Source organism: Mustela putorius, unplaced genomic scaffold, assembly GCF_011764305.1.
Source record: "Mustela putorius furo isolate JIRA1106 unplaced genomic scaffold, ASM1176430v1.1 tig00003903_pilon_pilon_pilon, whole genome shotgun sequence".
Classification (NCBI taxonomy): Eukaryota; Metazoa; Chordata; class Mammalia; order Carnivora; family Mustelidae; genus Mustela; species Mustela putorius.
The window spans coordinates 2,127,963-2,139,021 of record NW_025422051.1 but is presented as its reverse complement, the minus strand read 5'-3'; positions in this window follow the sequence as shown (position 1 = coordinate 2,139,021).

Genomic DNA, 11,059 nt, shown 5'->3' with positions numbered 1-11,059 from the left:
TCTTTCTTTGGTGGGGGACGGTAACTTAATTTTTATATCATTTTAAGTGTACCCCAAAGCAAGAGTGGTACAAGGAAATTCCAGGTACCCCTACCCAGATTCGTCCATTGTTTACGTTTCACCACCTTTGCCTTATCATTCTTTCTATGCAAAATTTATGCACCATTGGCTTCAGTATTTAGTGATGATTTTCTAACACCCAACATTCCTTTCGTATTTATTAGTTGCTATTCTACAGTAAGGAAGAGCTTTCTCTTCTCCCCCATTTATGTATGTATATCTGTACAGACTTACTTTGTTCAATGAATTATAATCACTATCATTATTTCCTTTGGTGCTCAAACTGTCCAAGATTTGGTCAGCGGGAGCTCCTTCAAGTTGACTTCTCTGTCCCCTTGGCATGGCCCCATCGTTTTGTTTTTGTTTTTGTTTTGCACTTTCTTGGCATTATAAGATGCTCCAGACTCACCTTATTTTTTTTAATTTAAATTCAATTAATTAACATGTAGTGTATTATTAGTTTCAGAGGTAGAGTTTAGTGATTCAACAGTTCATATCACACCAAGTGCCCTCCTTAATGTCTATCCCCCAGTTACCCCAGCCCCCCACCCACCTCCCCTCCTGCAATCCTCAGCTTGTTTCCTAGAGTTAAGAATCTCTTATGGTTTGTCTACCTCTCTGATTTTGCCTTATTTTACTTTTCCCTCCCTTCCCCTGTGGTCCTCTGGTTTGTTTCTTAAATTCCACGTATGGGTGAAATAAAATAATAATTGTCTTTCTTTGACTTACTTCACTTAACATAATACCCTCCAGTTCCATCCAGGTTGTGGCAATTGGTAAGATTTCTTTTTTTTTTTTAGATGGCTGAGTGCAGTCTGACCTTATTTTCAGTGCCAGTTGACAAAGTGTGTATTGCTATTGAGGTGTAATTGTTTCTAGGCCCTCCCGGTGTACAAAGCTAGGAAATACATGTATGTGTTCTCCATCTAGCCATACATATCTATTTACATATTTTGCTATAGGTACCTATATTTTGAAAACATAAATTCATTACTAATACCTTACATGTCAACCCACCAACACAAGGTTCATTCTAGTTGTCTCACTTTCCATATTTGTAAATCCCTTCTTCAGTGAAAAGAAACCTGGACTCTCATTATCCGCAACAAATTTGCTTATTTGTGCAATCATATAATACCCATTAGGTAACCAGAATTGCTAAATCATAAGACTGCAGAAAACAAACCTACCAACTAGAGGTCAATATAGTTGTTTTACAGTCTCTCGTCTTTAGGCTCATGGCAGTCTAAAGTCAAATAATCCAATAGTCTAACAGTCTAATAGTCAAAATACTGGGTTTAAGAAGCTTCACTATTTGATGCAGTTCCTTTTGTCTTTAATCTGATGATAGTCAAAATACTGTGTTCAAGAACTACTGGGGTTAGTTCTCCTCCTCCTCGCCCCCTTCCATTAGGCTGTGTGATTCATTTGCAATACCGTCAGATTCCTTTGTTTCTATTAGAATTCCATTTTGCCCCTCCCCACCGTTGTGGAGGTAACCAGTCTACTTACTTTCTTGTTTTGCCTTTCTGTGTTTCTTTTTGCTCAATGAACAGATATATGTATATTATCTTATTTTTCGTGCATGAAGGGTAGCATGCTTTGCATTTGTCGTTTGACACTATATCTTGTCTCTCTTGCAGCTACATGGTACCCCATTTTATAGATGTATCGTAATTTAACCACTCGCCTATGTTTGCCCACGTAGGTTGTTTCCAATACTTTGCAATTATAAACAATGCCAAAAAAATGCCCTTGTATGTATATGTAATTTTTTGTTATCTGAGGCATATATTTAGGGTCAATACATAGAAATAGGATTGCTGCATCAAAAAGTGCAGATATAGTTTTGTTGGGTATCTCCAAATTTCTTTCCCAAAGGGCTGTTCCCATTTCATGCCAACTAGTGATGTATTTGACAACCTGTTTCCCACAGCCTTTCCAAGAGACTGTGTGGTCATTTTTTAAAATTTTCTCTGATCCAGGGGCACCTGGCTGGCTCAGTTGGCTAAGCATCTGCCTTCAGCTCAGGTAATGATCCCAAGGTCCTGGGATCGAGCCCCACATCGGGCTCCCTGCTCAGTAGAGAGCCTGCTTCTCCCTCTCCTACTCCCCCTGCTTGTGTGCTCCTTCTCTCTCTCTCTCCCTCTCTCTCCATCAAATAAATAAGTAAAACCTTTAGAAAAGTTTTTTCTCCAATCTGAGAGGTAAGAAATGATATCTTATTGAGGGTTTTTTGTCCTCATTTTCATAGGGGTAAATAATTTGCCTGCTTTGGGAAAGCATTTTCAGCCAGAGCTTTTTACCTTTTGTAGTTTCATGAATTTATTGAGATGCTCTCCCTCTCCCCCCATATATATAATTAAAAGATGGGCACCTGGGTGGCTCAGTTGGTTAAGCAACTGCCTTTGGCTCAGGTCACAGTCCCGGATGTCCCGGGGTCGAGTCCCACATCAGGCTCCCAGCTCCATGGGGAGTCTGCTTCTCCCTCTGACCTTCTTACGTCTCATGCTCTCTCTCACTGTCTCTCTCTCAAATAAAGAAATAAAATCTTAAAAAAAAAAAAAGATAAACTGTAGGCATATTAAAAATTTTAGGAGTTTATTTGAGCAAAGCATATCTGAATTAGGCAGTATCTAATCTAGCAGATGGAAAAGAGCCCTGAGAAACTGTACAAAATGACATTTATGGCCAGAAGGGAGCAGGAATAAGGAAATTTTCCAAGCAGAAAGCCCAAGTTGGTTATTGCAAGGTTACTTTCCTTTAGGGGATGGCAGAAGTTTGTCAGAAAGACCACCAAACTAGTGCCAAGTGGGTGCTTCCTTTTTTTTTTTTTCAAGGATTTTATTTATTTATTTGACAGAGAGAGAGAGATCCCAAGTAGGCAGAGAAGCAGGCAGAGGGAGAGGAGAAGCTGGCTCTCTGCTGAGCAGAGAGCCTGATGCGGCCTCGATCCCAGGACCCTGAGATCATGACCTGAGCTGAAGGCAGAGGCTTAACCCACTGAGCCACCCCGGTGCCCCATGAGTGGGTGATTCTTGATTGACTGGTGTAAGAGTTCATATCTGGGAGAGCCAAAACTGTAATTAAGTCTTCGCTTGGTGATGTACATAAGCAACTCCATTTTGGAGCTGTTGTTTGTTTGTTTAACAATATATATACTTAAGGGTACAGTTCAGTGAGTTTTGACAAATGTATATAACGTTGTAACGACTACCACAATCAATATATAGACCATTTTCACCACCCGCAACAGGTTCTTTCGCACCCTTTCCCAACACCCACCCCATACCTCAGGCAACCACTAATTTGCTTTTTGTCACTATAGATTATATTTGTCTTTTTCAGAGTTTTATACAAATGGAATGAGACAGTATGTACTCATGTATCTGGTGCCTTTCACTCATCATAATGCCTTTAAGATTCATCCAACTTGGGGTGCCTGGGTGGCTCAGTGGGTTGAGCCTCTGCCTTTGCTCAGGTGATGATCCCAGGGTCCTGGGATCGAGCCCCACATCGAGCCCCACATCGGGCTCTCTGCTCAGCGGGGACCCTGCTTCCTTCTCTCTCTCTCTGCCTGCCTCTCTGCTTACTTGTGATCTCTGTCTGTCAAATAAATAAATAAAATCTTAAAAAAAAATTCATCCAACTTGCTGTGTATATCAGTACTTTCCCCCTTTTTACTGATGAATAGAATCCCATAGTACAGATATTTCACAATCTGTCGATCCATCCTCCTGGGGTCGTTTTAATTTGCATTTCTCCAACTATGAGTGAGATTACACTTTTTACATATTGAAGGGCCATGTCAATATACTTTTTAAATGTGTGAATTGTTTGTTCACATCCTTTGCCCTTTTTTTATTGGCTTTTTTGACCTTACTCCCTCAAGTTTCAAGAGTTCTTTGTATATGGAGGATATGAAGGCTTTACTGTTTAAAGATACTGCGTGCATTTTCTCGCAGACTGTCAGTTGTCTTTTGACCTGTAAGTAGAGGTATGTATACTAACTCATGCACATACACATATCTACAATGGTTTCTGTATCTATCCATCTGTATCTATCCATCTATCCATATGTATTTTAACACAAACATGAATTCATACCGATATTCCAGTACCTCATAGTTCATTCTATCTCTTCTTGCTTATTTATGTGTTCCCACTCCAAACATGAGAAACCTGGCTCCAACCATCCACCACCCATTTATGTAATTATATAATTGCTATAAACATGTCTAGCAATATCAGAATTGTTAACTTGGACCTCTGTGGGAAATAACTTTAACAAAATTGAGTTAAATATTTTTCTGTGGTTCCTTTTGTCTTTAACATTGGGGTTTCCAGTCAAAGGACTCTTTTCCAAGGTTACTTAGGTTAGCATGCCTTCTCCTGCCCCCTTCAGTGAGGTCATATCCTTTATTTGTAATAGAGTTAGATTATGTTGTCACAGTCTGCATTCCACCCTGGGATTCCCTGACCTCCTGGTTGACTTTTTTTTTTTAATTTTCATAGATTAAGATTCATTTTTGTGTGTGCTATAAAGATCTATGGGTTTTGACAAACACAGTTTAAAGTTTTCTTCCTATAGATTTTTTTTTGTTGCATTTCTTGTTAGATTCACTCTTAAGGTATATTATCTTCATTGCTGCTATTGTAAGTGGGGTTTTCTCTATCATTATATCCTCTAACTGGTTATTATTTGTATATATGAAGGCCATTGATGTCTTTTTAAAAAGATTTTATTTTATTTATTTATTTTTGAAAGTTCATGTATTTTTAGAAAGCTCTACACCCAACATGGGGCTCGAACTCACAACCCTGAGATCAAGAGTCATATGTTCCACCAGCGGAGCCCTTCAGGTGCCCCATGAAGGCCATTGACTTCTTTATGTTAATTTTACTTTCCTCCACTTTGCTGAAAACTTTGTTACAGTTTTATCATTAATTCTGTAGGTTTTGCCAGGTACAAAACCATATCATCTGAAAATAAAGGTATCTTTATTTCTTCTCCTCCAGTTAGTGTACCTCTAATTGATTTCTCTCATCTAATTATCATTTTCCACTAACAGGAACCAGAGATCCTTTTTGAAATGGTTGATTGCAGGTCTGAGACAAGGAAAGTACAAGGTGAATCTGGAGCATCTTGTTTGACCATCCATTGAATGAATTTGAATTTAAAAAGAATCCATGAGGGGCACCTGGGTGGCTGAGGTCATGATCCCAGGGTCCTGGGATCCAGTCCCACATCAGGCTCCCTGCTCAGTGGGGAGACTGCTTCTCCCTCTGCCCCTCGCCTTGCTCATCTCTCTCTCAATAAATAAATAAATGAATAAATAAATAAATAAATAAATAATCTTTTAAAAATTAAGAAGAATCTATGAGTCAGGTTAAGCATCTGCCTTCGGCTCAGATCATGATTCCAGGATCCCGGGATAGGATTGAGCTCTGCTTCGGGCTACCTGCTCAGTGGAGAGCCTGCTTCTCCCTCCTCCCCACTTGCGCTCTCTCTCCCTATCTCCATCACCATCTCTGCCTCTCTCTCTCTCTCTCAAATAAATAAATAAAATCTTTAAAAAAAAATCCACAAGTCCCAGCTAATTTAAATAAATGAATGGAGGACAAGGGAAAACTCCCTTACAGTGGGTTGTCAACTACTAAATGTAGAAGAAATTATGAAATTAGAAAATTACTCTGTGGGGGCACCTGGGTGGCTCAGTGGGTTGAAGCCTCTGCCTTTGGCTTGGGTCATGATCCCAGGGTCCTGGGATCGAGCCCCATATGGGGCTCTTTGCTTGGCAGGGAGCCTGCTTCCTCCTCTCTCTGCCTGCTTGTGATCTCTGTCAAGTAAATAAATAAAATATTTTTTAAAAATTACTATATGGCAAACACCACTGTAGTAATTGTTTCAGGCAAAAATCATCAATGGGTGCTAAAACCAGTGGGTGAAAGTATGATGAGGAATGCTATATTTACATAGTATTAAAGGATCTCCCCACAGATTACTTGTTTTTTTTTTAAGATTTTATTTATTTACTTGAGAGAGAGACAGTGAGAGAGAGCATGAGCGAAGAGAAGGTCAGAGGGAGAAGCAGACTCTCCATGGAGCTGGGAGCCTGATGCGGGACTCGATCCCGGGATTCCGGGATCATGACCTGAGCCGAAGGCAGTCGTCCAACCAACTGAGCCACCCAGGCGTCCCAGATTACTTGTTTTTTTTTAAAAATTTTGAAAGATTTTGTTTATTTATTTGTCCGAGAGAGAGAGCGCGAGAGCACAAGCACAGGAAGCCACAGGCAGAGGGAAAAGCAGGCTCTACATTGAGCAGGGAGCCCGATGCTAGACTTGATCCCAGGACCCTAGGATCATGACATGAGCTGAAGGCAGACCCTTAACCAATTGAGCCACCCAGGTGCCCCTCAACAAATTACTTCTTAATTATAATTAGAAAAATGGTAACTTTACTGTGGAGAAACCTGGTGGACACTACCTTCACCAAGAGGACATTAACATCATGAATATGGGGACAGACTGGTATTTCCTGCCTCCTGATGTGAGGCACTGAGAAAGATGCGTCACTTCTGTGGTGTTTCTGCCAAAAATTCAAATCTGAATCTAATCATGAAAAAATATCAAGCAAACGCCAATTGAGGGACATTCTACAAAATAACAGTTTGTACTCCTCAGAAATACCAAGGTCATAAAAAGAAAAACAAAGGAAAACTGAGGAAGTGATCCAGATTTAAAGAGATTAAAGGAACATGACAACTGAATGCTACATGTGATTTCTGCATTGAATCCTGTACCAGGAAAAAAAAAAGGATTTTATTTTACGGTAAAGGATGTCGGGGCATGTGAGTGGTTCAGTGGGTTAAGCGTCTGCCTTTGGCTCAGGTCGTGATCCCAGTATACTGGGATCAAGTTGCATTGGGCTCCCCGCTCAGCAGGGAGCCTGCTTCTCCCTCTCCTCCCCGCTCTCGCTCTCTCTCTTGCTCTCCCACTCTCAAATAAATAAATAAAATCTGTAAAAAGAAAAAAGGTGTCAGGGGGACAATTGGCGAACTTTGAATAGTGTTTCCAAAATAGATCACAGGAATCTATCAGAATTAATTTCCTGATTTTGATAACGATACTGTGGTTATATAGGGGACAGTTTTTCTCTTATATATCTTTGTACAGGAAAGAGTTGACACTGAGACTGGCTATCCTTACAAAGGCTTGTTTGCAAGGTTAGCCCTTGACTGGCATCTGGTAACTTGGGTGACAAAGAGTTTCCTACCCTGATACAGAAGTTTTTCCAAATGGTAAGAATGGTACACTGTGCCCAACCATTTGTACAATGTGATTTAGGCTGAGCACCTGCATTCCTTTAGGGAGCCTGGAATTTTGGTAAATGGTAGGTGGAGGGGGGCTCATAACCATCCCCCAGTGAAAACCTTAGGCACTGAGTCTCTAACGAGCTTCCCTGGTACACAAAGTATTACACCTGTTGTCACAGCTCAGTGTTAGAGAAATTAAATGCATCCTGTGTGACCGCTCTGGGAGAGGACTCTTACAAGCTTGTACCTGGTTTCCTCTGGACCTCAGCCCATGTCAATTTTCCCTTTGCTCAAGGCAGGTGGGGAGTCTAAGGAAGTCCATGCAAGGATTTCTCCAGATTCCACCTGTGCCCATTTATCTTGTTGATCTTGTCATGTATCTGTCCTTTCACGGCAATACACCTTAGCTAGGAGTACAGCTATATGCTGAATCTTCTAAGTCATCCTGCTGAATCACCATACTGGGGGATGGTCTTGGGGACCCCTGACACAAAAATACACACATACGCAGAAAGAAGGAATGATAAAGGACAGTGGTAGAAAGTTAACAGAGGAGGATCCCAATAAAGGATATATAGGAATTGTTTTGCAGCTTTGCTGTAAATCTGAAATTATTTCTTTTTTTTTAAAGATTTTATTTATTTATTTGACAGACAGAGATCACCGGTAGGCAGAGAGGCAAGCAGAGAGAGAGGAGGAAGCAGGCTCCCCACTGAGCAGAGAGCCCGATGCGGGGCTCGATCCCACGACCCTGGGATCATGACCTGAGCTGAAGGCAGAGGCTTTAACCCACTGAGCCACCCAGGCGCCCCTCTTTTTTTTTTTTTAAGATTTTATTTATTTGGGTCACCTGGGTGGCTTAGTGGGTTAAAGCCTCTGCCTTCAGCTCAGGTCATGATCTCAGGGTCCTGGGATAGAGTCCGCATCGGGCTCTCTGCTCAGCAGGGAGCCTGCTTCCTTTCTCTCTGCCTATTTGTTGTGGTCTCTGTCAAATAAATAAATAAATCTTTTTTTTTTTAAAGATTTATTTATTTATTTGTTTATTTGACAGAGATCACAAGTAGGCAGAGAGGCAGGGAGAGAGAGAGGAGGAAGCAGGCTCCCTGCTGAGCAGAGAGCCCAATGCCGGGCTTGATCCCAGGACCCTGGGACCATGACCTGAGCCGAAGGCAGAGGCTTTAATCCACTGAGCCACCCAGGCGCCCCCAATAAATAAAATCTTAAAAAAAATTTTTTTTAATTTTTTTAAATTCAAAATACAAAATTTGGGAAATACACACACACATAGACACACACAGTTCTCTTTCTCCATCTTATCTAAAATCTGGAGATCATCTTGTTACCTTCAATTCTAATTCAATACTTCAGGGTACATTCTTCTCTTCCTCCATCCAGATTTATAAATTCCTTATATTTGTAACTCCGTTAGTAAGTACCTAGTTCCCATTATTTCTAATATATTTACATGTTTCCTGAAACCTAGATTATACAAAAGGGAATTTTGGAATTGTTAACTCATACTTCCACAAAAGCATACCTATTTATTAGAGATAAATATTTATTTATAGGCATTTTAATTTTTATTTATGTATTTTTTTAAAATTTTATTTATTTATCAGAGAGAGAGAGGGGAAGAGAGAGAGCACAGGCAGACAGAATGGCAGGCAGAGGCAGAGGGAGAAGCAGGCTCCCTACGGAGCAAGGAGCCCGATGCGGGACTCGATCCCAGGACGCCGGGATCATGACCTGAGCCGAAGGCAGCTGCTTAACCAACTGAGCCACCCAGGCGTCTCTTTATTTATGTATTTTTAAGTGAAAAATATTCTTTGGATTTCTTTCTTTTTTTAAAATTTTATTTATTTATTTGACAGAGATCACAAGTAGGCAGAGAGGCAGACAGAGAGAGAGAGAGAGAGAGAGAGAGAGAGGAGGAAGCAGGCTCCCCGCTGAGCAGATAGTCCGATGCGGGGCTCGATCCCAGGACCCTGAGATCATGGCCTGAGCCGAAGGCAGAGGTTTAAGCCACTGAGCCACCCAGGTGCCCCTCTTTCTTTCTTTCATTCTTTCTTTCTTAAGACTTCATTATTTGATAGAGAAGGAGACAGCAAGAGAGGCAACACATGCAGGGAGAGTGTGAGAGGGAGAAGCAGGATTCCTGCTGAGCAGGGTGCCCAATGCGGACCTCGATCCCAGGACTCTGGGATTGCGACCTGATTGACCGGAGCCGAGAACAGATGCTTAACAGCTGAGCCACCCAGGCAGCCCTGATTTTTATTTATTTATTTTTAAAATATTTTATTCCTTTATTTGAGAGAATAAGAGAGCATGCACACAAGGAAGGGGAGTGACAGGCAGAGGGAGAGGGAGAACTAGGTTCCTCCCAAAGTGGGGAGCCTGATGTGGGGCTGGATCCCAGGATCCAGAGATCACGACCTGAGTTGAAGGCAGATGCTTAACCAAGTGAGCCTCTCAGGTACCCCTATTATTTTTTTTAAAGAAAGAGAGAGGGACACCTGGGTGTCTCAGTTGGTTAAGTATCTGCCTTTGTCTTAGGTCATGATCCCAGGGTCCTGGAATCGAGCCCCACTTTGGGCTCTCTGCTCAGGGGGGAGTCTGTTTCTTCCTTTCCCTCTGCCCCTTCATCTCCCTTGTATTCCCCCACCCCAGCTCGTACTCTCTTTCCAATAAATCAATAAAATCTTAATATATATATATAGAGAGAGAGAGAAAGAGAGAGAGAGAACCAATGGGCATGAAGGGGGAGAGGGAGAGAGAGAATCTTAAGCAGGCTCCATGCCCGGTGTGAAGCCCAATGTTGGGCTTGATCTCACGACCCTGAGATCATGACCTGAACCAAAGTCAAGAGTTTTGGGGTGAGGGGTGCCTGGGTGGCTCAGTGGGTTAAGCCTCTGCCTTTGGCTCAGGTATTGATCTCAGGGTCCTGGGATTGAGCCCCACATTGGGCTCTCTGCTCAGCAGGGACCCTGCTTTTCCCTTCTCTCTGCCTGCCTCTCTGCCTACTTGTGATCTCTCTCTGTCAAATAAAGAAATAAAATCTTTAATTTAAAAAAAGAGTCTTGGGGTGTACTTGGGGTGTCTGGGTGACTCAGTCAGTTAGGCGTCTGCCTTCACCTCAAGTCATGATCCCAGAGTCCTGGGATCGAGCCCCATGTCTGGCTCTCTGCTCTGCAGAGAACCTGCTTCTCCCTCTGCCTCTGCCTGCCACTCTGCTTGCTTGTGCATGCTCTCTCTCTCTTTTTGTGTGAAATTAATTAATTAATATATTTTTTAAGTCCCACACTTAACTGACAGAGCCACCCAGGTGCCCCTACAGGCATTTTAAAGGTAAAATTTCCATACAGTAAGATTCACAAATCAAACTTTATAGCATCCTGACAAATGATGACTATATTCAAATAGCCCATTCCCTTATCCAGATGTAGATTATTTCATCTCCCCCAGAATTTTCCCTCCTACCCTTTGCCAACCAGTCTCTTCCCCAATGGAGCAATTACTCTCCGGAGTTGTTTTTGGAGGGAACTTGGATATTCAATTGTTCCCTCATTTGTTGAAAATATTACCCATTCAAGGGGCACCTGGGTGGCTCAGTTGGTTGAGCATTCAACTCTTGATTTCAGCTCTGGTCGTGATCTTGAGGTGATGGGGTCATGGGGTCACGG